Raw genomic sequence first — 27,030 nt, forward strand, 5'->3', positions numbered from 1 at the left:
GTCTGAAAAGAGGATGCTGTCCAAGTTGCATGCCATCTTGGACAATGTCTCCCATCCACTCCATAATGTACTGGTTAGTCACAGGAGTACATTCAGCCAGAGACTGATTCCACCGAGATGTAACACTGAGCGTCATAGAAATTCATTCCTACCTGTGACCATCAAACATTAAAACTTTTCCCTCGGAGTATCAGACACCCTGAGCCAATAGGCTGGTCCTGGGCTTATTTCCACTTGGCATAATTTACATATTATTATTTAATTATTTATGGTTTTATATTGTCATATTACTACATTATTCTTGGTTGGTGCGGCTGTAACGAAGCCCAATTTCCCTCGGGATCAATGAAGTATATCTGTCTGTCTGTCTGTCTAATAGTAAAAAGATTTGAAAAGAATTTCCCATTGTTTCAACCTTTCACGGCGAATTATCCTCCGTAAACAATTACTGATGTACCTGTGTAAATGTTTCCACCGTAAATATTTGTGATGAGTTGGCACTGAAAGACATTTAAATTCAATTTAAAAGTTTGACTCCCATTAAAGAATCTGTCTTCATTACTCCGCATCATAATTCCATACGGTCACCTTTTGGGTTTACCTGGCGCTGAAAGACAATGGCTGCGCCGGTAACTCTGTGGCCTTGCGTTCATAGAGCCGAGTGTCGGGTGAGATGCCGCAAGTTGACTGAATCAGAAAGTTACAAAATGAGAAGCACTTCTCCGGGTACTCCTGGCGGACATGTAGAGGTGATTCTTGCAAAGATTTGAGGTTCGTAAGATTTACAGAGGAAACAGACATCTCCAATTCATTGGTATTTGAAACTGACAAAATCACAGTGATGCATTCACTACACATTTCTGTTCTGTGGCGTGATACATTACCGTCTTTTCAACCTAAAGGGTCAAATTCGGTAATTACCGCCATTTGAAAATTTAAATGCTATTCATGAAGAACACCGTCATTAATGCTACTCGTTTTCAATGTTCCTTAATATTAGCAGTTCAGTTGAAATCTATGTTTTAAACATGGCTGCTGTCATGAACGTCAAAGACACCAATCTACCTTCACACTCTATCAGCAATCTCACTGACGGGATGTAGCCTCCTGAATTGCAGACTTAGATGTCACTCAGTTCTTTTCATCCGTTTCCACCCAGCTTCTGGAATGACAATCAGCATCCTGTCCCGGTAAAGACAGTCGGGAAGATGCCACATATAGAGACGCTCGTTTGGTTTTAGCAGAATCAATTGGATTACTGATTTCGGCTTGGACATGCTTTCCCCTCTCATATTGAACGTTCCTGGATTAAACGCTGTATATTATTTTTTTCTTCTTGCAGTTAATTTAACGGCGATTGTGATCCTATCCCACGGAATATGTGGTCTTTCCAAATGTATCACTCGCTACCTGGTGGCCATGGCGGCGGCGGATCTATTGGGTGTTTTTCTCGGGGCTCTGGTGGAGCAAATTAACAATATCTATATGCTGGTTTGTTTCTTGCTCATAGCTCCGGTATGTGCTGTGTCAGTTGTTCTGAGGACTGCAAACACGGAATGTTCAGTTTGGTTAACGGTCGCCTTCACTTTCGTCGCTTCATCGCTATCTGCTGTCAGAATCTGCGAAAGATGTATTGCACCAGGGGAGTGGCGACTGTGGTGATAGTAATAGTGGGGACAGTGACCTCTGTGAGGTGTATTCCATTTTTCTCCATCTATACTTTAATTTTCCGTACACAATCATTGACCGAGTTCCTTAGCGTTGCATCGAAAGAGCTGAATATTATACTTCTCCCATGTAGAAAGCGTACGAGGTAGTTGACCTCATCGTAACACCATTATTGCCACTCAGTTTAATACTGTTATTCAACACGCTAACCATCAAGCATATTATAGCGGCAAATAGAGGCCGGCAGGACTGCGAAACAAGAACGAGAATCAGAGAGCTGAAGAGGTGAAGAACCTGAGAAAGTCAATGATTCTGTTGTTCGCTCTCGCAGGTAAGTTCATATTACTGTGGTTGCCCTACGTTATACACTCCATGAACTGGCAAGCGGAAAATTACTTCTACACCGACAGATACTATAACACCCCGATATCCATCGATCAGCAATTCGGGTTCATGCTGCAGTATCTCAGTTCCTGCAGGAACATTTGCATCTATGGACTGACACGGAGGAAATTCAGAGCGGAACTGAAAAATGCAATGAAATATCTGTTTACATTACACGGGCTCTTCTGTAAATAAAAAATCAAAACTTATTTCACTTAGTTTGAATTCCCGAATAATTGTTCTAAACCAGCGCTGTCAAACTACCGGCCCGCGGGATGATTTGGGGAGAGGAAAAGTATATTCATCACCACTTATTATGTGTCTGTACGGCAGCCGTACAATAAGCGGCAGTTAACCACCCGCTGTACATAAGCACCTACCACCCTTCAGTGCAGATCACTAGGGGCCCACTGATGTCGTCAGATACAGTATAAGCACACAGAGTACTCAGGTAAATAACACCTGTAGCAAGGCTGAGACTGTTTGCTGCTGTGGTTCTAAATGCTTTCCAAGAAAAGAAAAGTTGACATCGAAGGTCGGATATTCAACGATAATTGGAAAGATCGTTTTCTTCTCCTGTGAGGTCAACGCCAAATCTATATGTCTGATATGCTCGCAAAACGCTGTGGCAAACGAGTACAATATCAAACGACACTATGAGACGTCACACGGAGAAAAACTTTACAAGTACGCAGGACGACTCAGAACGCAAAAGGTAAACGAGTTTAAAGCAACTCTAAAAAAAAAACAGCAATCAGTGTTCACAAAAAGTCGAGAGACTCATGATAACACTGTCAAGGGCAGCTATATTACTGCCAAAAAATAGCTACTGCGTCGAAGCCAAACTCAGAGGACGAATTCATTAAAGCATGAATGCTGACGGCGGCTGAGCTGGTGTGCCCTGAGAAGGGACAGGCTTTTGGTAATATCAGCTTGTCAAAAAATACTCTGGCAGAGGGAATCTGGGACCTTGCAGGAGATTTGAACAATCAACTAAAAGACAAAGTGAAGTCATTTATTGCATTCTCTATTGCAATTGATGAGAGCACCGACGTGACTGATGTAGCTCAACTGGGAATATTTATTCGTGCCGTTGATGCATCTTTGACCGTCACCGAGGAGTTTGTGAAGATGGTGCGCATGACAAACACCACAACAGCGAACGACGTTTTCTCCAGCCTCGCCGACGCCTTGAACAGACTGTGGGTTGACTGGAGTCACGCTGTCAACGTGGCAACAGATGGCGCACCGTCCATGGTCGGGAGAAAGGCAGGTTTTGTTGCGAAACTCGGAGAGAAAATTCAGACAGAGAATCCAAAGCAGGAATTCTAGAATTTTCATTGTGTTATTTACCAAGAGGCGTTATGTAGCAGGAGCCTGAAAATGGACAATGTCATGGATGTAGTAATAAAAACGGTTAATTGTATTAGAGCCAAAGGACTCAACCATCGGCAATTTGACACTCGTTTGTCCGAAAGTAATATTGGACACGGCCTGCTCTACCACGCTAAAGCCGCTGGTTGAGCAGAGGGGTTGCGCTCAAACGTTTCTTTTCAATTACGTGCGGAAACTGGACTATTCATGAACAAGAAAGGGGAGCCAGTGGCAGAGTTGGATGACCCAGACTGGCTTCATGATCTTGCACTTTTGGTGGATATAACAGAGCACGTAAATGTGCTTAATGTTAACATGCAAGGCCGCAACAAACATGTTACGGAATACGACGACAGCATTCGTGCCATTCAAATTAAATTATGCCGGTGGGAGATGCAACTGTCCCGGAGCAACACAGCTCATTTCCCCTCTTTGCAGTCTGTCCGTGTCGCTCATGGGAAGAATGACAACACGACAGGTCCAAGGACAAAATATCACGGCTGAAAAGTGTGTTTCAAATCGTTTCCAAGTCTTCACTCAGCTTGAGAAGGAATTCTCAATATTTTGCTCGCCGTTTGCCGTCAACGCAGCATCAGATATGCTGGAGGAAATCAAAATGGAACTAATTGAAATTCAGTGTTACTCGGCTTTGAAATATTAATTTGAGACTATGGGCCTGGACTCATTCTATCAATATCTGGGACCGATGTACCTCAAGCTGACAGACTTTGCCTCAAAGATCCTTTGCATGTTCGGGACAACGTATCTCTGTGAGCTGGCGTTCTCCATAATGAACATTTACAAATCCAATCTGCGCTCGCAGCTGACATAGAGATATCTAAATGACATTATGAAAATCACAACTGCCCAGAAACTGGTCTCTGATGTTAACAGGCTGGTTAAAGCCATGTGATGTCAGGTGCCTGGAAGCAGCAAGTGAAAAATAAGTGACACAGTTCGATGCACTGCGACATGTAAGCAAAATGCGTTATGTAATTTTAAGTGTCATAATATTGTGATTCATTCATTTTCTGACTATTTTATTATTGTAAATGTGATCACTTCAATAAGAATTAAAGGCTAACGGTGTTCATTGTCTGAGTTTGGTTTCTGCAAGCAATCTATTAAAAAATAGGTGCAGCTGTGTAGCCTACATTTACAATTTGTTTCGATAGGTCTACATTTGTTTCCGCTAATGTTCGATTTCAAATGGTCTACTAATGGAAAGGGTTTGGCTTCCAAAACAAGCTTAGAGAAAGTTGCATCTTTTTTTTCTGTATCTCATCAAACTTTCTTGTAGCCTACGACTGAAAGTTAAAACCAATCATTAAAAATAATTCTTGCTAGGCAATCTTCTTCATAAGAAACGAAATGAGTAAAGTGAAACAATTTGTATGTATAGCAGAGACTGAGACACATGAGCGTTGGGTTGAAAAATCGAAGGCAATGAAAGCTGTGGGAGCACACACGCGTGCACATCTGATCCGTCCCACATGAAGTCGGAATTTGCCCAATCCAGCCCGTGACCGAAAATGATTTTGACGCCCTTGATTTTGATGATGAAATAGATGGATTTGTTGCCAAAGTTTGCGAAAGATATGAAGATTGGTGGAGGAGCAAGTAGGTTGAGGAATCAGGTAGGATGCCGAAGCACTTAGGCGGATTAGGAGAAAGGACAAGGAATTGGCACATGAAATATAATCTTTGACAATGCATTGTCATGCATTTTGGTAGTGGTGATAAATGTGCAGAATATTTTCTAAAAGGGGAGAAAATCCGAAAAACCTGAGAGGCAAAGGGGCATTGGAGTCATCGTGCGCAACACCCTAAAGTTTAACTTGAGGTTGAGATGTTGGTGATGAAGGCAAATGTAATGTGAGCATTTATTTCAGAGGTCTAGAATACAAGAGCAGGGATGGGATACTACGGCCTCACCTTCAGTATTGTGCACAGTTTTGTGCTCCTCATCACAGAAGCGATATGCTGGCATTGGAGAGGGTCCAGAGGAGGTCCATAATGATGATTCCAGGAATGAAAAGGTTATCATATGAACAACATTTGATAACTCTGGGCCTGTACTCACTGGAACTGAGAAGGATGAGGGACGATCTCATTAAAACCTTTAGAATGTTGAAATGCCGAGAAAGAGTAGATATGAAAAGGATGTTTCCCATGCTGGGAGTGTCCAGGACAAGAGGGCACAGACTCAGGTAGATGGATGTGAAGGCAAAACAGAGATGTAGAGAAATTCCCTTAGCCAGAGGGAGGTGAATTTGTGCATTTTTTGCCACGTGTAGCTGTGGAGGCCAGGTCGTTGGATGTATTTAAGGGAGAGATTGATAGGCTCTTGATTGGACATGGCATCGAAGCTGATAGGGAAAATGTTTGATAATGCGTTTGAACAGGAGAAAGAAAGGATCAGAAATAATTTAATGTTGTAGCAGACTCTATTGGCCAAGTGGCCTAGTTCGGCTCCTATGTCTTATATTTTGATGGTCTTCTCTTAGCAGAAAGGCAGCATGGGTTACAAAGGGTAAATCATGTTTCACTAATATGTTGCAGGTCTATGAAGAGGGAAATAAAATTTATGATTATAATTAAAGAGGTGATATCATTTACTTAGGCTTCAGAAGGATTTTGAGAAGGTACCACAGAAGAGGTTAATATTCAAATTACAGGAGGTAGGGAATCAGGGTATTGGATGCGAATATGTTCAGAATTGGCTCAAAAACAGAAAGGAAAGGTTTATGGCGAGAGGATCATTTTCACACCCGGAGGGTGTTAAAAGTGGGGTTCCACAAGAATCCGTTTAGAGGCTGCTGCTGTTTTTTATTTACATTGCTGATTTGGATAAGCACAGAACTAATAAACTAGTTGAGTTTGCAGATGACACAAAATTAGAGAGATGAGCTAATAACATTCAGGCAGCAGAATCAATACAGGTAGATGGAAACAAAATCCTGATGTGGGCAGATAAACGACAAGTGAAATGTTATGTAAGTAAATGTAAAATATAGGAAATAGAAGTATTAGATATAAATATACAATGGGGGTTTTGAGTAAAAAAAAAAGTGTATTGTATGAGAAGAATCTCAGTCTTCTGGAAGACATCACTATCAACATCTAGGCAATGCACTGAAGCAATTAGGAAGACTGATGTAATTTTGGGCTACATAATGCGCTCAGAGGAGTTCAGAACTAGAACGGCTCCTTAAGCTGTTTCATGCACTTGCGAGCCCACAACTTGAGAACTGTGTGCAATTCTGATCTGCATATTTTGTAAGGGAAGTGAAGGCACTGGAAAGAGATCGGAGAAGAGCGACTACTCTAATTGCAGGACTGCAGGGTGTGAGCTATGCAGAAAGATTGAGAGAATTAAATCTGTTTGGCCTAAGTTGACATATGATGAGAGGAGATATGATCGAAGTGTTCAGAAACATTAAGGATAGAGGTAATTAGGATGCCAACTGCTACTTGAAAATTAATACATCCAGAACGAAACGTGGAGACTGGTTAAAGGGAGATTTCAGACTAACATCAAAAAGCAATTCTTTACAGAGTAATTTGACAGATCCACAATGAACTCAACACTTTCACACAGAAGCGTAGACTGAAAGGTACAGAATGAACCATGCTCTCACACTGTAGCATAGACTGACAGGTACAGAAAGAATGGACCTATGGTCAGGCTGCTTTCAACTCTAATATATTTTCAACATGTAATAGACAAGTTGCGGTCAACCTGATTACTGAGGCTCTGGAAAGACATACAAGACATGGAGAAGCAATCATAAGGTTACTGTCCAGGACAACTGAGTCATGCAAAAATATTATAACAATTGTATTCACGCCTGGAAAGTAGCAGATGCAGAGTGGCTGGACATTTAGTTTTTACTCAAAAAATATTGGATCTTAACTTTGATCATTTATAAAATTAGAAGGGCATTTTTCTTCAACTTTGAAGACATTACTGCAAACAGAATTCAGAACTTTATTAGATCTTTATTATAATCCAACATTTTTTTCTTAACTAACTTACTTACTAACTAAATAAATATTCAATTAACACACACAAAATGCTGGTGGAACGCAGCAGGCCAGGCAACATCTATAGGGAGAAGCACTGTCGACGTTTCAGTCAATATTCAAATTGTGTTATAGTTATAGAGCATCAAACATAGGAGCACAGATAGGCCATTTGGCCTATTAACTCAGCTCTGCAATTATAATTTTAAAGGAAAACTTTGGCTCATCTTCATTCGTGGAATTGGATGATAGCACCAGAAAATTTCGTGTTTGCATCTGACATATGTGAGATGATGAATAAGATTAAACAAGTGCATTCCTATTGAAATTCATTTTTACCGTGGAGTGTGAAAGGATTTGTCATTTCTGTGACTAGTCCTAGTATAGGAGATATCATAGGTCACTAATCGTTTCAGAATACTCCAGAGCAAAATATTAATGCAGTAAATTCGATAATGGCCAAACTTCTTTTTCAGCTCTGAGTAAATGTATACTTGCTATTACTGCCTTTTGAGATTTCTCCCGGATTGTCTAGTAAAATTGTTCAGACTGTAATGTTATTCCTGAATTTTGAGCATGACTTCATCAAGTGTCTTGTTATAGACTAAATTAACCAGAGAACAAGGTCTGCAGAAGCGGAGATCAGTTTGAAGGCTGGAGGCAAGGTCTGACATTTATAAGCAGTCCAAATGATATATTCTGTCATGATTATTCATTTGTTTTTTAATTTTAAGATCAGAGTTTATTAGAAAATGAAAAGCATTTGATGGCAAAATTGTTCCCGTTTTAAAGTCAGCCAAAGGCTCATTAATTACTAACAAATTGGCAGAGGTTCTTTCAAACAATATTGCGTTCTGAAACAAAAGGTTTTCTCCAAATTCAGTTTCAGAGATGAGCACCATATTTTAGATATATATTTTGATCGATCGATCTATCTATAGCTTTGCAGAGAGGTTTTACTTCCAAGGTTATGAAGACTGGGGAAGTGGCAGGTGCCACAACAACGCCAGGAAGGAAACATTTGTTACAAACAAGAAAAAAATCTGCGGATGCCAGAAATCCAAGCAGTATACACACAGCGCTGGACGAACTGAGCAGGGCAGACCCCATCCATGGAAAAAGAGCACAGTCAACGTTTCGAGCCAAGACCCATCAACTCACGGAAAAGAACACATTCTCTGAATCAGAATCGGGGACTCAGCCTACAGCTTTCGGACATGTAAGACTCCGTTGCTTACTGTCTGCCTTTAATCTCTCCCTTTTCCGATTTAAACTTTGAAATTTCAGCTTTATTCAGTCGAATTTCAACAACAATAGTTATGGCTACTTCGAAGACCACCAGTCGAAATCCGGACCCGTCTAATGGGATATCTAAGAAGACCAACGAGTACGCGGAAGAAACCCCTTGGGTCAAGAAATTAGAATCTCGAATCAGCAGTATCTGCACTGAAGTAGCCCAATTAAAAGGAAAATTTGAAGAAAAATTGACTCTTTGAACGTCGATCTTAAATAAGTCAATCTGAATGCGGCTGATCTTTCTTCTCGTTTGGAAAAGGCTCAGAAAGCAATCGTGGATTTGGAAGCTCAATCACGTCGGAATAATATTCGAATTGCTGGATTAAAAGAAAAATCAGAATCTGCCGACACATTGGACTATCTTGCTAAAATGCTTCAGTCTTTATTTCCGGAGGTTTGTTTGCTACTCCTGGAGATCGGATCGGCTCACAGAACCGGTACTTTAAAATCCTTGGATGAAGGTAAAAACAGGCATATTGCGGTACTTTTTCTCCGTTTTAAAGATAAGGAACACATTGTTAAGCTTGCCAGAAAACAAATAATATTTTCATTTCAAGGCTCAGAAATCCGTTATTTTGATGATTTTCCACATGAAATTGCGAAACAGCACTCTGCTGTTGGTCTTTCAATGAAACTGGCTTTTCAAAAGAAGCTTTTTTCCATTACTACAGTATCCAGCGAAATTAAGGATCATTATTAAAAATTCTGGAATTCGTATTTTCCATGATCCAGCTGAAGCATTGCGTTTTATTAACTCTTTGTCTGATGAGTCCGATGGCGAATCTGAAGTTTGAAGATTAAATAACAGTTTGATGGACTCGTGGTGAAAAGTGAAGAAATTGGAAGATTTGATGGTTATAAAAGTTTTTACCTTAAAATTTATTTTTATCTCCGAAGAAGTTTGGTTTGGAGGGTTTTAACGTCCGATGATATAGCGGGAGAACTATTGACAGATCGTAGATTATTCTGAACCATTTGGACTTTTTTTTCTGTAGCATTTAAATATACCAACTTTTTTTTGTTCCATATACTTTTGTAAAGTTTATTTTAAGTAATTATCTGGATTTTCTTACGTTTTAAAGAAAGGTTGGACAATTTAAAGATGGTGATCCTTTTTCTTCTGTGCAAATATTTCAATGACGACGAATTTGAAGCCTGAAGCTAAATGACCTATAATGGTTTGAGTGCCTCGCAGTGTAAATACTGAAAAGATTGGAAGATTCGATGGTCACAGACAGTTTTAGTTTAAAATGTGTTCTTAATTTTGAAAAAAACTGGATTGAAGAGTTTGAAACTTAGAAGATACAGTGCGAGAGCTGTTGATTGGCTGTAGTTAAGTTTGAACCATCTGGAGCTTTTTTTTTGCAGTAGTTAAATGAATCAATTTTTTTTATTCTGTATGCTTTATTGAAGATTTTTAAAAGTAATTATTTGGATTTCCTTCTGTTTTAAAGACAGATTCGACAATTTAAAGATGGGGATTGTTTTCCTTTTGTGAAAATATTACAAGAATTGTTTTGAATGTGTTTTTCTTCCCTTATCTAACATTATGAAGGTTAGTTTCACATTGAAGGTTATTTGCTTTCACAAGAAAAACACTATCCTTCCAAGTTAATTGTACTGAGATATATATTGACTGCAATGAGATTTATATTCGGTAGAGGGAGATAGAGATGACTTTTTATTTTTTTTACTCTGCTGGGTGGAGCTGCATTCGCATCTATGCTTTGCTTGGGGCTTGCATCGATTAACATCGACTTGTTTCTCGGCTTTATAGGTAGGGTGTTTTTTTTTTAATCCCCATTATGGAACCCCGGAGCATACGCTAATTATTTTTATTGTTGTTCATCTCCGCCATTTTCAATCACTTTATCCTGACATGCGTCAAACTACTTTTTTGAAGATACAAAGTCTCATGATGACATCTAAAAAGTTAAACGTTTTAACTTGGAATGTTCGCTGTTGGAATCATCCTAATAAGCGTAAGAAAACATTTAAGGTTATTAATCGATTCCAGCCTGATATAATTTTTGCTCAAGAGACGCATATCAAGTTATGTGATTAAAATCGATTTTTCAAATTTTGGAAGGGTTCTGTCTTTCATGCAAATTCCCAGGGTAAAACTACAGGTGTCTCCATTTTGATCGATTCTAATATTCTTTATTAGTCAGGAGGATATTATAGCTGATATTAATGGTAGATTTTTAATTATTAAAGGAATAATTTGAAATAAGAAAATTGTTTTGTTTAATATTTATGGACCAAATGTTCATGATCCCTCATTTTTAAAGCCGTTTTTGCTCTATTACATTATTTAAATGAATATAGGTTATTATTGGGTGGTGATTTTAATTCTTGCTTAAATCCTTTAATAGATAAGTCATCATCCAAACATCAATTTCCTAACCGTTCTCCATCAGTTATTAATTCCCGTTTAATTGATTATGGTTTAATTGAGATCTGGAGACAATGCATTCTAATGATAGAGAATATTCCACTTCCTCACATGTTCATAATAAATATTCGAGAATTGACTACTTTATAGTCGACCCTCGACTTTTATGTAATGTTCAGCAATGTGAGTATGATGCGATTCCTATTTCTGATCATGGTACTTTAAATGTTCTATTTGAATTGAAAGATGTTGTTTCTGCCAGACCATTTTGGCGTTTTCCAGAACATTCATTACAAAGTGCAGAATTTGTTAAGTTTATTGAAACTCAGATAAAAGAGGTTGTTTTTCTCTTTAATAATATAAAAAACGTCTCCAAGTTATTAATTTGAGATGCATTGAAAGCTTATTTACGTGGTCAAATTATATCGTATATAGCTAATTTGAAAAAACAAACAAGAATAGAATTTGATAAAATTTCTAAACAAATTAAAGACCTGGATAACATTAATGCAATCTCTGCAGATGTTGTCTCATTTAAAAGAAGAGTAGAACTACAATCACAGTATATCCTATTACTAACATATCCTATTGAAGGATATTTGCTTAAATTGGAAAGTCAATTTTATATCTTTTAGGATAAAAATAATAAGCTCTTAGCTTCCCAATTAAGTGCAGTTAGAGCTAAAAGACAAAATTTAAAGATTCGTAAAAACAATGGAGATATAGTAAGTAAGTATGAGGATATTAATAGTACTTTTCAAGATTTTTACTTTGACCTTTATAGGTCTCAATTTCCTGCAGATTCCTCCAAAATGGAAGCTTTTTTACATAAGATTACATTTCCGCAAATTTCTGATGAAGATCAACAGATTCTTGATGCTCTAATTACCGAGCATGGAATTCAGAAAGCTATTTTATCAATGCAATCAGGTAAAGCTCCTGGACTTGATGGTTATTCGGAGGGATTTTTCAAAAAAATTGAAAGATTACTTTCTCCGTATCTTTTGGAAATGTTTCATGAATCCTTTGAGAAGTGTAATTTACCTTCTTGTTATGAAGCATCTGTTTGCTTAATTCTTCGAAAAGCTAAAGACCCTGTTGAATGTTCATCATATAGACCTATTTCGTTATTTAATGTGGATGTAAATATTCTTTCTAAAATAATGGCTAGTCGATTGGAATATATACCAAAATCATCCCTATGGACCAGACCAGCTTTATTAATGTCCGTTACTCTTTCTCTAATGTTCGGAGATAATGAACATTATTTATTGATCATTATCTAAACAACCTGAATGTGTTATGTCTCTTGATTCAGAAAAAGCCATTCGATAGAGTATAGTGGCCATACTTGTTCAAAGTATTAGAAAAAAATGGTTTTGCTAATAATTTTAATAGATGGATTCAAATGATCTATAAGAACCCTATTGCCACGGTCATTACTAACAATTATAGGTCTGCTTTCTTTTCAGTTTCTCGTGGTAATAGACAGGGATGTCCATTAAGCTTTTTATTATTTAATCTTGTATTGGAATCATTAGCTATAACATTACGGGAGGCCAAAAACATTCATGGTATTTCTATAAATGGAACCATACATAAGTTTTCTATTTATGCAGATGATCTTTTGATTTTTATTTCGAATCTAGAGGAATCAATTCCTAATCTTTGGAAACAGTTAAAGATTTTGGAAAATTTTCAGGATATAAACAACTTGAATAAAAGTGAATTGTTTCCATTAAATGCTCCTGTTAGTACATGTAATGATATTCCTTTTAGAATTGTTAATATATTTAGATATTTAGGTATTATAATTACTAAAAAATATAAAGATCTTTATAAAGCCCATATAGTTCCTCTAGTAGACTCGATGAAATTAGTATTTTCTAGATGGAATCCACTTACTCTTTCTTTAATAGGTCGCATTCCTGCTGTGAAAATGATGGTTTTACCTACATTTTGATATATTTTGCAAAATATACCCATCTTTTTAACTAATTTTTTTTTTATCAAATTGACTCTTTTATTTCTTCCTTTATTTGGAACAATAAGAGATCAATAATTAACAAATACCATTTAGAAAAACCCAAAAAAGCTGGTGGACATACACTTTCTAATTTAAGACTATTATTGGGCGGTAAATATCAAAAAATTATGTTTTTGTTTATACTGGCTTGATAAGAGCCAAAACCACTTTGGGTTGATTTGGAATAAAATCTGTTTAAGAATTTCATTTAACTTCAATATTTGGAGCTCCATTACTTTTACAGCTCTCTAAAATTCCAAATTTAAAATTTTACCCTGTGATTAAAATATTTTTACGGATTTTGATTCAGTTCCGTATTTTTTAAAAATTTTAAACAATTTAAGTTGTCTATTTTTTTATGTCGTAACTTTTCATTTAAAACTTCAATAACCGACCCCATTTTTCTCCTATGGAAAAATAAAGGGATCCGTTTTTTTACAGGTTTATTTTATAGTGGTCGACTGATGACTTTTGAAGAGTTAATTAATAAGAACTCTCTTGTTCATACACTTTTTTTGCAATATTTTCAGGTTAGACATTTTTTACAATATTTACCTAAGTTTCGATACATACTGATTTGTTGGATACCATTTTGAAATTGAATCCCTTAGTGAAAGGTTCCATTAGCAGAATTTATAATTTACTCTTGTTACAAAAAGAGAACCCATGACTAAAGATTAAACAGGATTTGGAGAGAGAAATTAATATGACCTTTGTGAATGAAGATTGTGCTTAAATATTGAAAAATGTAAATTCTTATTCTCTATGTGCCAATCACTGTCTAATTCAATTTAAAATTGTCCACCGTTATTATTCAAGAAAGGAGAGACGATCTAAAATATTTCCTTGTGCAGATAATTATTGTGATAGATGTAAAACTGAAGTAGCTACTTTGTCACATATGCTCTGGTCATATTCTTCATTGAAACTGTTTTGGAAATCTTTATTTTCTACGATCTCTAAAGCTTTGAAAATTAGTTAACAACCTAATAGATTAACTGTTCTCTTTGGAATAGTTCCACATCATATTCAGGATATTTCATCTTCAGATCCACATGTAAGATGTAATTTGTAAGTGTAGTTGCTCCGTGACAAAGCCCAGTCTTTTTAAAATAGATCTACCGTCCTATTTCCACCAGAGACGCTGGTGAGGTAATGCCAAATAATGTTGATGTATTTGTCTCCAGTCGCCCCAATATGTATAACAGAGACAATGATATTGAATTAAAGTGTTTGTTCTAGCAACTGTAACTAAGGAAGTTAGTGAGGTGTATAACCGTATCTCCGGAGACAGATCCTTTGTATAAATCAGGGCCGCTGTGAATGCATCAGCTGTCTGCCGGAACTGTGAATACAGGAGCAGCAGAAATCACAGATTCACACTGAAATGGTGTATCCAGTCATCCGGCGGGTAGAAGACGTTTACTATCCTTTTATTTCTGCCTTTGGAATTCCCGGTAAGCTGCAGTGTCAGCTGCTGTGGGTGGACGTTGAAGTTTAAGCCAATGTTGTGATTGATTCTGCCGCTGATTTAAACTCTCACACACCGGTCCCGGTATTCGGCATTTCAGAAATTGAATGGAAATACCTGGTAATATAAATGCTGGGATTTATGTCTAAAAACAAACCGCTGCAGGAATTCAGCGAATCTGCCGATTTCTGTGGGAGTGTGTGGGTCAGGCAGCGGTTTTTGATCAACAAGGTGATGTTCGTGTCTCTGTGCTTTTGGTCTTGTAGGGGCTGCACTGCATTTGCAAATATTTTGTTTGTCAGGACGATTACATCAATGGATTGTTTGCATTTTGATAAGAGCGTTTTTCAGAGCTAGGTGCAACAATAAACATTGACTGGTAGGAATACTTTGACAAATATGAGGAGTTCCGTGTTATAAGACGAAACTGTAGCCGATGTTTCATAAATACATACGAAATGACTATATGCAAAGCAGAAAGAAGACGTTGCTAAGTCAGTTAATAAGATGCGGCACTTTATATTTAACAATACTGTGAAATGTATTCTATTAGGTCTATACCTGACACCGTTATAGACATCTGACTACGGTACCGAGTTTGAATTCCTCTCCCCTGCTGCCATGTAATGGATTCAGTGGGAGGCATCATGTCTGTCTGTGAGGTTGCGTCAGACTGCGCTGCATCTGTTGGTATCAGTCAATGTTCTGTTGTAATGTCAATGAGGTGGCAAATGCCGGAATCGGAAACAAACTCGGGGAATGCTGGAAACACGAAAGACCAAGCTGCTTGAATGGAAAGAGAAACTTGTTAACATTGGTTTCAGGGAACACTTCTGAGGAGGGATACTTTGACTGTTTATCCACATATTCTGCTTTGCCTGGGTGAGTGTTTCCAGCAATTCCTCCTTTTGTACTGTCGCTGATAAGGATCGCCATGGAAGTTGATGATTGTCTAATGGAAGAATCCCGCCAACAGCGTACAGATTTATTCATTTCATCCAGACGAGACGCAGAAAGCGCCGGTAGAAAATGTTCTATCCAGTATTGAATCTGAGGAGGTGGTTACTCAGTTTTAGCTTTCTGCTGCCACATTATATTTCTATCATCATTAAGGAATCCGCATTCAGATCAAATTGACTTTCTTTTACTATGTAAACTCCTTCTCTGCCTCCGCCAGTTCTGCGCCCTCTCTCGACCCTTCCACGGTGAAATGCAACAAAGAAGTGGAAATATATACAGAATCCCCTCAAACTGCAACATTGGCTTCTGCTCAGTATTTTCTAAACTTACTGTTCCCTGTCTCTCTTTCAGCGAACTTGGTGGCGATTGTGATCCTGTCCCGGGGAAAGTGCGGTCTCTCCAAATGTATCACTCGCTACCTGGTGGGAATGGCAGCGGCCGATCTCCTGGTCGTTAGCTCGGATCCGCTGCTGTGGTGGACTGCTCTGATTTATTTTCCGCGATCATTCTTGCGGATCACTCCTGTGTGCAGACTCGGTCTATGGTTGCTTGTAGCGAGCACGGCGACCTCAGTCTGGCTGACTGTCGCTTTCACCGTCGACAGATCTGTGGCTATTTGCTGTGAAAAGCTGAAAACAAAATATTGCACCAAGAGAACGGCGGCTGTGGTTATCGGGGCAGTGAGTGTGCTGGCCTGTTTGGAGACTGTCCCCTGGGGCTTTGCATACGGGCCTAGAGAAATAATCGATGGTGTTCCCTGGGATTGTGTTCTTACACCGAGCTTCACAGACTCTCCCTCATGGGCGGCATTTGAGATGTTTCACCGCATTTTAACCCCTTGTCTCCCATTCTGTCTGATGTTGCTGCTCAATATTCAGACAGTCAGGAGGATTCTAGTGGCCAGTCGAGCCCGCTCGTGGCTCCGGGGACAGAAGAGTGGAGAGAATGACAAGGACCTGGAGATGGAGAACCGACGCAAATCCATCGTTTTGCTCTTCAGCATAACCGGCAGTTTCATACTTTTGTGGGGAACATACGTCATATTTTCTATCTACAGACGGATTTCAATGACTTTTGTTTATTCTGTCATTGATCCCCGTTACATTATACAACACACATCGATAATGCTACAGGTTCTCAGTTCCTGCACCAACACGTGTATTTATGGCCTGACTCAGAGCAAATTCCGAGAGGAACTAAAGAATGCGGTGAAATACCCGTTAAATCGGATTTTGAAATTTGTGAAACGTGAAAAATAAATGCTGTAATGTATTACAATTCAGCTGCCTTCATGCTCCCTATTCTAGCTCCCCACTTGTGGGTAAATGGAAACAATATGTTGAACAGAGTTACAAAACAAACACGGGTAAATCTGCAGACTCTCGAAACACAAAACAGCACGCACAAAATCAGACCCTAATGAAGGCTCTGGGCCAGAGACGTCGTCTACTTCTTTTTTCCCCTCACACATTACAAATCCTCACAAATGCTGGAGGAACTCAGCAGGTCAGGCAGTATCTGTGGAAAACAGTAAATTGTCGAACCTCTTCATCAGAGTCCTGTCAACTGTTTATTCTTTTTCATTTTGCGTGTGTTGCCTTAGAGTTCCAGCTGTTACAGCTGATTCCGACAGGCATCACTGACCTCACCATCCCAAAGAAATCCCCTTTGCATCTCAGGTCCCGCCCAGTTAAATTGAAGCTTGAGGCGAAACTGTTACCCCTGTGATGCACCATCAATAACTCTCGGAGACGGAAGGCGAACGATAGGCTTTTATTAGCAGCAAAAATGACCACAACATCTTGGAGACTGAGGGAGGAGCAGTGCCTCCAATCGCTTTTATACAGGGGTCTGTGGGAGGAGCCACAGGAGCAGTCAGCAGAGGGGCATGTCCAGACAGGTATACACATAGTTTACCACATTCAGCCTTCCCCCCCCCCCCCCCGTTTTAAAAGAGAGTCCCCACGGGGAGACATTTCTTACATGTATATTTACAGGTTAAGTCTATCAGGCGGTCGTGTCAGTCGCTGCGATCCACATAGCACCGGTGGTGATTGCACCTGTGACGGTGGTTGTGCTGTCTCCGGCCTGACTTGAGGTGCCAGCCCGTTAGGCGTTAGTAATCCCTCATGCCTGTGCGTGGCGCCCGGTATGGGAGTGTCGTGAGGAGTCTGTATAGGGCTTGGTGTGCGCGGTGTCCCGTGGGTATATACATCGGTGGGTACGGGGTTCATAGTCACCGTGGAGTGTTCGGGGTAGGGGTCTGGTGCTCCTGCGGGCGCCAGGTCGCTGACGGAGACCGTGTCCTCCCGCCCATCAGGTAAGACCATGTAGGCATACTGGGGTTTCGCGTGTAGTAGGTGAACCCTCTCGACTAGCGGGGAGTATTTATTGCACCTCGTGTGTTTCCTGAGCAGCACTGGCCCTGGGGATGTCAGCTAAACCGGTAGGGTGGTCCCAGTGGCAGACTTCCTAAGATAAGGAAATAGTCGCTCATGAGAGGTGGCATTGGTGGACGTACATAACAGGGAGCGGATAGAGTGGAGTGCCTCGGGGAGGACCTCCTGCCAGCGAGAGACCAGCAATCCTTTTGACCTAACGGCTAAGAGTGTGACATTCCACACAGTGGCATCCTCCCTCTCCACCTGTCCATTCCCCCGGGGATTATAGTTCGTGGTCCTACTCGTAGCAATACCCCTAGCCAGCAGTTACTGGCGCAGCTCGTCACTCATAAACGAGGACCCTCTATCACTGTGGATATAGCAGGGATATCCGAACAGAGTGAAGAGCTGGCGCAGGGCTTTTATGACGGACGTGGCAGTGGTGTCGGGGCATGGGACGGCAAAGGCGAACCGCGAGTACTCGTCGATTATGTTGAGAAAGTAGACATTGCGGTCGGTGGAGGGAAGGGGGCCCTTAAAATCGACACTCAGTCGCTCAAAGGGGCGGGTGGCCTTAATAGGTTGTGCCTATTCAGGACGGTAGAAGTGCGGATTGCACTCAGCGCAGACTTGACAGTCCCTGGTCACAGTCCTGATTTCCTGAAGGGATTCAGGCAGGTCCCGGGCTTTCACGAAATATTGTCGGGTGACCCCCGGGTGGAAAAGATCTGCATTGAGGGCGTATAACCAGTCGAGCTGAGCGCTGGCACACTCTTCCCCTAATAGGGCATCAGGGGGCTCATTTAGCCTTCCAGGCCGGTACAGGATTTTATAGTTGTAGGTGGAGGGTTCTATTCTACACCTCAAAATTTTATCATTTTTGATTTTGCCCCGCTGTTGGTTGCAGAACATGAACGCAAGTGAGAGCTGGTCGGTCAGCATGGTGAACCTTTTGCCGGCGAGATAGTGCCTCAAGTGCCTAATAGCTTTCACTATGGCCTGGGCTCTGAGGGTGGTGGGAAGAGGGAGTTCCAACAGAGGGCGCATGCGGTCGCGGTCAGGGCCAATAACCCCGTTCTCCACGACATACCCAAGGATAGTAAGTCGGGTGGTTGCAAACACACACTTGTCCCTGTTTTAGGTAAGGTTAATAGCTTTGGCCGCTTGGAAAAATCGTTGGAGGTTGGTGTCGTGATCCTGTCAGTCGTGACCACAGATGGCGATGTTATCCAGATATGGGAACGTGGCTTTCAGATGGCACTGGTCCACCAGCTGGTCCATGTCCCTCTGGAAGACAGAGACACCATTCGTGACACCGAAGGGACACGCAGAAAGTGATAGGGCCTGCCGCCCGCCTCGAAGGCGGTGTAGGGGCGGTCCTCCAGGCGGATGGGGAGGTGATGGTAAGTGGATTTCAGGTCTCTGGTCGAGTACACGTTGTACTGAACTATCTCATTGACCAGATCTGCGATGCGGGATAGGGGGTACGCGTCAAGCTGCATGAACCTATTGATGGTCTGGCTATAGTCCACGACCATCCTATTTTTCTGCCCGGTCCGAACAACGACCACCTGGGCACTCCAAGGACTTGTGCTTGGCTCAATGATCCCCTCCCTGAGCAGCCGCTGCACCTCCGACTTAATGAAGGCCCTATCCCCCGCGCTGTACTTCCTGCTTTTAGTTCCCACAGGTTTACAGTCGGGGGTCAGGTTGGCGAACAACGGTGTGGGGGGGGGGGGGGTCTTGAGGGTGGAGAGGCTGAAAGTGGTGTCAGTAGCGCGGCCGTTGGCATGGTGTTGGGTGGGATGTGCGTGTCGGTGTGTGTGTGTGTGTGGTCAGTAGCGGGGTATATGACGAAGACCCACAAAACTGAGGATTTCTGATAGTGATTGGTGGGAACAGCACGTCATACTTCATTGCCACACTTTTCAGGTGGCTCTGGAAGTCGAGCCCCAATAGCACAGGGGCACACAGTTGAGGCATGACCAGTAACGCAAAGTTCCGATATTATGCGCCCTGCACCATCAATGTAGCTACACAAACCTCACCACCCCCCCCCCCCGGATATCTGTGGAATGCGATCCAGAAGCCATGGTGACCTTCTGGCTTACCGGCTGTGTCACAAGTCCGCAGCGTTGCACTGTGTCCGGGTGTATAAAACTCTCAATGCTGTCCGTGTCAAACAGGCAACTAGTCCTGTGCCCCTCCACCAGGATGTCCATCATTGACCTTGCGAGCTGGTGTGGAGCGCTTTGGTCGAGGGTCACGAAGTCCAGATTTGCATCACCTTCTAGGTACCAGGTAAGCACCCGTGGATCGGGGGCGGGGCGAGGTGGCGCCAACAAAGATGGCGCCCCCATGCCTCGCACGAGGTGGGCAGGCAAGATGGCGGCGACCAAGATGGACGCCCCTATGCCTCGCCCGAGGTGGGCAGGCAAGATGGCGACCCCCATGCCTCGCACGCGGTGCTGCTGGACCCAGCTCGTGGTTTGGACTTACAGGCCTTGGCGAAGTGGCCCTTCTTTCCGCAACTGGAGCAGGTAGATTCTCGGGCCGGGCAGCGTTTTCGGGGGAGCTTTTCGAGTCCGCAGAAGTAACACTGTGCAGACTTGCGACTGGCAGCAGCTGAGGTGGATTCGCCGGCGGCTTGCGGGGTCTGCAGTGTCCACGGGGCCGGCGGGTGATCGCGCGTCAGGAGAGCATCAGCATTGTGCAGAGCGGCCTCCAGCGTTTCAGCCAGCTCGATCGCCGAATGTAAGGTAAGATCGGCGTGTTCCAGCAGCCGCTGGCGAACGTACACAGACCTGATCCCCTTAACGAAGGCGTCTCTTACTAGGAGCTCCGCATGTTGTTCCGCCGTCAGTCCCCTGCAGTCGCAGGCCCGCACGAATGTCTGTAGGGCCCGGACAAACTCAGCGCTCTACTCTCCTGCCAGCTGCCGCAGTGTCGATAAGCGATGTCTTGCGTAGACGGTGTTCACTGGCCGCCTGTATTGTATTTTGAGGGCGCCCAGTGCCCCTTGCTAGGTCGGCAGGTCCCTGATCAGGGAATAGACCAGCGCACTGACCCTGGAGAGGAGAATTTTGTGCATCGTTGCAGGCTCGGTCACACGAATCTCCTCCAGGTACGATTGGAAGCATGCAAGCCAGAGTTCAAAAGCGATGCTGGCTTCCGGAGATTGAGGGCCAATATCTAATCGGTCGGGTCGTACAATGCTCTCCATGTTTTAAAATTGCTGCTAATAAAATTGATGCACCATCAATAACTCTCGGAGACGGGAGGAGAACAATAGGCTTTTATTAGCGGCAAAAGTGACCACAACATCTTGGAGACTCAGGGAGGAGCAGTGCCTCCAATCGCTTTTATACAGGGGTCTGTGGGAGGAGCCACAGGAGCAGTCCGCAAAGGGGCGCGTCCAGACAGGTATACTCATAGTTTAACACACCCTGCTACCCGGTTCTGACAAAACTGCCTGATCTTGGAGTATACTATTTTCTGTATCAGCAACTCTAGACCCCGTCGTAACCCATCCAGTTCTTCATCTTCTTTTCCCCCTCCTTCTTTACCTGTACGTTCTCTTCCTCACTGTCATGTTGAACAATCTTCCTGTAAGAGAATTTTCCTGTTTTACAATTGAAGACAAAGTACCGTTAGGTTCACTTGTCTCTCGCGAGCGAGGGTGAGCAACAGGAGACATCGTGAGGGGAGACAGAGTGAGTCAGTGAACGAGAGAGGAAGAGAGAGAGAGAGAGAGAGGGAGAGAGAGAACGAATGAGACATCGTGAAGGAGTAAGCACGAAGGCGAAGGAGTGAGTGAATAGGATATCACGTGAATGAGGGCGCATGGGAGAGCACGTGAGGGAGAGCGCTAGAGGGAAGGCCGCGCGACAGATGACGCGAGGGTGAGCGTGAGTGCGAGGATGTCTGGGAGACACAGAGAAAGAGAAAATAAGAAAGAGAGAGACAGTGAAGCTATTGAGACTGTGAGTGAGACTGGGAGATAGAGAGACATAGAGATAGAGACAGAGATAGAGATAAAGGAAGAGATAGAGAGAGAGATAGAGAGAGATAGAGATAGACAGAGACAGAATGAGAGGGAGAGGGAAAGGTTGACCTGGTTAAAGTCCCCGGCTGTAATGAGCAAAGCCTCCGGATACCTGGTCTCAAGTTCACTGATGTTGGCATACAGCGTATCCACAGCACATTACAGTTAAAACATTAAGATTGATAAATCCTCAGGGCCGGATAAGATACACCCCAGGTTGTTGTGGGAATTGAGAGAAGAGATTGCAGGAGCATTAGCTATGATATTTAAGTTTTCTTTGGCTGCAGGGGAAGTGTCGGAGAATTGGAGAATGTCAAATGTAGTTCCCTTGTGAAAAAGGTAATCGGAAGAAACCTGGGGACTATAGACCGGTGACTCTTATGCTGGTGGTATGCAAACTACTGGAAAGGATTCTTAAGGATAGGATCTATGAGCATTTAGAGAAGTACAGTCTACTCATGGATAGTCAACATGGCTTTGTGAAGGGAAGCTCGTGTCTGACGAACCTGATGGATTTTTTTTGAAGTGGTAACAAAAGAAATTGATGAGGGTAGGGCAGTGGATGTTGTCTACATGGAGTTTAGCAAAGCATTTGACAGGGTCCCTCACGAACGACTCATCCAGAAAGTGATGAGGCAAGGGAAAAGTGGAACCTTGTCGTTTGGATAAAAAAAAATTGGGTTAAAGGAAGAAAGCAGAAGGTAGTTGTGGAAGTAAACTATTCTTCCTGGAGGTCGGTGACTAGTGGAGTGCCCCAGGAATCTGTCCTGGAACCCCTGCTACTTGTGATTTTCATAAATGACCTGGATATAGAGGCAGAAGGATGGGTGAGTAAGTTTGCCGATGACACGGAGATTCGAGGAGTTGTGGATGGAGCTGTAGTTGTCGAAGGTTACAAGACGATATAGACAGGCTGCAGAGTTGGGCAGAAAAATGGCAGATGGAGTTCAATTCGGATAAGTGTGAGGTGTTGCATTTTGGATGGACAAACCAGAAGGTAGGGTACAGGGTTAATGGTTGGATGCTTAAGTGTGTGGATGAACAGAGGGACGATGGGTTTCAAATCCATACATCCGTCAAGTTCGCTGCACAGGCTGATAGGGTAGTTAAGAAGACGTATGGGATGCTAGGCTTCTTTAACAGGGGGATTGAGTTCAAGAGTAGAGATGTCATGTTGCAACTCTACAAATCTCTGGTGAGACCGCACTTAGAGTATTTTGTTCAATTCTGGTCACCTCATTATAGGAAGGATGTGGAAGCTATGGTGAGGGTGCAGAGGATATTTACCAGGATGTTGCTTGGTTTGGAGAACGAGTCATATGAAGCAAAGTTATAGGAGCTGGGACTTTTATCATTGCAGCGTAGAAGAATGAGAGGGGACTTGATAGATGTCTACAAGATTATGAGAGCCATAGATAGGGTGGATCGTCAGTACCTGTTTCCCAGGGCACCAAACGCAAACACCAGAGGGCATGTGTACAAAATTAAGGGAAGGAAGTTTAGGGGAGACATCTGGGGTTATTTTTTTACTCAGAGAGTTGTGAGTGCCTGGAGTGATTTGCCAGGGATGGTGGTGGAGGCTAAAACATTAGGGGTATTTAAAAGCCTCTTGGACAGGCACATGGATGAAAGAACAATGGCGCGTTATGGGGTAGTGTGGGTTTAGTACTTTTTTTAAGGATTGTATGGGCCGGCACAGCATTGAGGGCTGAAGGGCCTGTACTGTGCTGTAGTGTTCTATGTTTCTATGGTTAGTAGAGAAAGAGACAGACAGAGATAGAGATAGAGAGATAGAGAGAGAATGTGTGTGTGTATGTGCGTGTGTGTGTGTGTGTGTTTGTGAGAGAGAGAGAGAGAGAGAGAGAGAGAGAGAGAGAGAGAGAGAGAGAGAGAGAGAGAGAGAGGAGGTTGCTTGATATTGTTGGATCCGTGTTTCCCCTCCATCACAGGGATTGGCTTGTTTACCGGATGGTAATATTATATTGGAATATGTACTGCTACTACTCTACACATTTGTTTTTCTTTCCGTAATACAATTGTACGAGTTCTAACAAAATGTTTTGTTTCAATACGTGTTCAGGCTCCTTTGTTTGCGAATGCTTAAGTCAATAACCTTAACTGAATCAAAACAAGTATATCGTAAAATAATATTTTAAACAATTTACATTACAAAGTCGCTATTTGAAGGTACAGTAAATGAATATATAGAGATGAAAGGACAGGAATCACATGCAGCAATCACTTTATCTGGGGTGGTGGGGTGGTCATAAACAGAAGCATCTATGGAAATGAATAAGATTGCAGGAAGGTGCTTTACCTCATCATGCCAGGGGCAAGGCTGTCTCCGAGAAGGTACGGGCCATTGTAAAAGGGCAGGGTAGGCAGCCAGAAGTCCTGGTCCTTATTAGAAATAACAACAGAGACACAGGGTCCTGCAAAGGATATTTAGGGAGTTAAGAAGTTGGAACGCTGGGGTGGTGATTACAGGAATTTCTAAGTAGACACATGCTTGCGAGGGAAGATATGGTTATTCCGTACACCTAAATGAGTGGCTAACAATCTGGTTCAGGGGAATGCATCAGGGACACAGAACATTGGGCTGTCTTGCAGAATAAGTGGTACTGGTGTAAGGGGGATCGGTTACAGTGAAGGGGAACTAATATTCACGCAGGGAATGTTGCTGGATACACCCTGATGATTTTTATCATGTGGCCTGTGGAGGGGATGACAGGTCAGTAAGTAGCATTGAGCGGAAGACAGATCTGAGGTCAAAGAACCCCCAAATGAAGTAAAAGATGACCCAGTGGCAATGAAGTGCAGAAGTGAGTTTATTTCAGTGCAGAGTGTAGAGCAGTGAAAGCAGGTGTACTTAGAGCCTGCATTAGTAATGTGACGGTGATTCATCCATTACAAAGATCTGTTTGAGAGAAGGGCAGGACTGGTATCTGAACATTCCAGGATTTATATGTTTCAGACAGTCCAGAGGATGCAAAAAGAGGCTGGGAAGCTGTACTGTTGATCAGGCAGAATATCAAAAGTTTAGGTCATCTCAGAGGCCCATCAAGTGAGAAAACATGTGTAGAATTCAGGAATAAGAAAGGTGCAATCACTGTGATGGGATTATACTGTAGGCCTCCCTATAGACAGTAAGAGAGAGGAAAAATATGTCAGTAGGTTATGCACGTATGTAAAAACAATAAAGTAGCTCTAGTAGGTGTAAAATCTCCCCAGGATGACTGGGGCTCCCTTACCACCTGAGGCTTGGATGGTGCATTATTTGTGAGGAGTGTTCAGGAAGGTTTCCAGAAACAGTGTAAAGATGGTCCGCCAGGAAGAGGAAATTATTTGGCATAGTATTGGGAAATGAGCCTAGCAAGATGATTGGAGATTCATTGGGAAAAAAAATAATGATGATAATGCAACAAGTTTTCAGATGGTTATTGATATGGATAAAAATGGAGCTGCAGGTGGATGAATGTAAGTTTGTTGAAGACAAATTGCAGCAGAATTGAGCAGGAATCGTAGATGGCAGTCTGGGAGCTGATGTTACTGAATGGAGCTAATGTTAAGTGATGTCTGACATGCGCGCGTCACTTACAGTCCAGCAGGTCAGAATTGAGGAGTTCACTGTTCTTGTGAGGAAGATAGAGAGGGAACTTAAGGTCATGATAAATACTGCATTTGTTTAAAATGCAAGAGGAGTCATGTGTGAGGTTGAGGAAGATGAAATTAGACAGGGTCTTGGAGGACCATACCAGAAAGAAGAAAGAAGTCACACTGTGAATCTTGAGAGCGAGCAATGACCAGAAAAGGAATACTTTGAGTTTATGCCTGGAGGCAGATTTAACATGCGAGGTAGAAAATAGATTACTTGCATTCAATGGCGTTCACTAAGGAGAAGAACATGGAAGAACGCGATTCAGAAAGGGGGTATGGTGATATTCTCTGCCGTGTTGATACTAAAGATGAGTGCTGTTGGGACTCTCTGACCATTTAGATGGGTAATTTCATTGGGGGATTTAGTCCATTGGGAAACACAGACCACATGCAGTGAAATATGATGTTCAAATTGCCAGCACTGTACTGTAAGGTCACTGACCTTAACAACATCTGGCCCGTACTGCATGGGAATGGAAAAGTGAGGGAAAAGAGGGCGCGAAGGACCTGGCGTGAGGCTGAGGGCGAGAAGGAGAGCACGTGAGGGAGAGAGCGGGGAGGAAAAGGGACGTGGGAGATGACACGAGAGTAAGCGCGAGGCAGAGGGCTGTGGAGAGACAAAGAGAGAATGAGAGAGAGACAGTGAAGAGAATGAGACATCGTGAGCGAGAACGGAGACAGAGAGAGAGAGCGAGATTGTGAAGCGAATGAGACATCGCTAGGGAATCAGGGAGAGAGAAAGAGAGAGAACAGGCTGCGTGACATTGTCAGATCTGTGTTTCCCTCCAACACTATGATCGGCTTGTTTAGTGGGTGATGAGTATTATTTTGAATTATGTACAGTTATTCCTGTTGTCACTTGCTTTGCTTTCTGAATTAAAATCGTAACATTTCCAACAAAGTGTTTTGTTTCAACACATGTGCAGGCTCCTTTTGTTGCGAAGCATATGTAAACACCCTGACCGGAAACCAAAAAAAAAAACAATACACTGAATGAATTTAAAGCGATTTTCATTGCAAAGAGGTTATTTGCAGGCACAGGAATGTACAGGGGAATAAGGATATGAATCACATGTGATGAACTATTTAGCCTGCGGGATACTGACAGGAATACCTGTGGAAATGATTGAGTATGCAGGATGGTTCGTTACCTCCATCATGCAAGGGGTAAGTGTATATGTGAGAAGGTACAGATCATACTGAGAGGGCAGGGTGAGCATCAAAGGTTGTGATCCTTATTAGAAATAACACCGGAAAGACAAGTTCCTACAAACTGAATTCATGGAGTTGGGCAGAAAGGTAGGAACTCTGGAAAGGTGATTTCAGGATTTCTTCAGGTGGCACATG

Source organism: Hemitrygon akajei, chromosome 1 (assembly GCF_048418815.1).
Source record: "Hemitrygon akajei chromosome 1, sHemAka1.3, whole genome shotgun sequence".
Classification (NCBI taxonomy): domain Eukaryota; kingdom Metazoa; phylum Chordata; class Chondrichthyes; order Myliobatiformes; family Dasyatidae; genus Hemitrygon; species Hemitrygon akajei.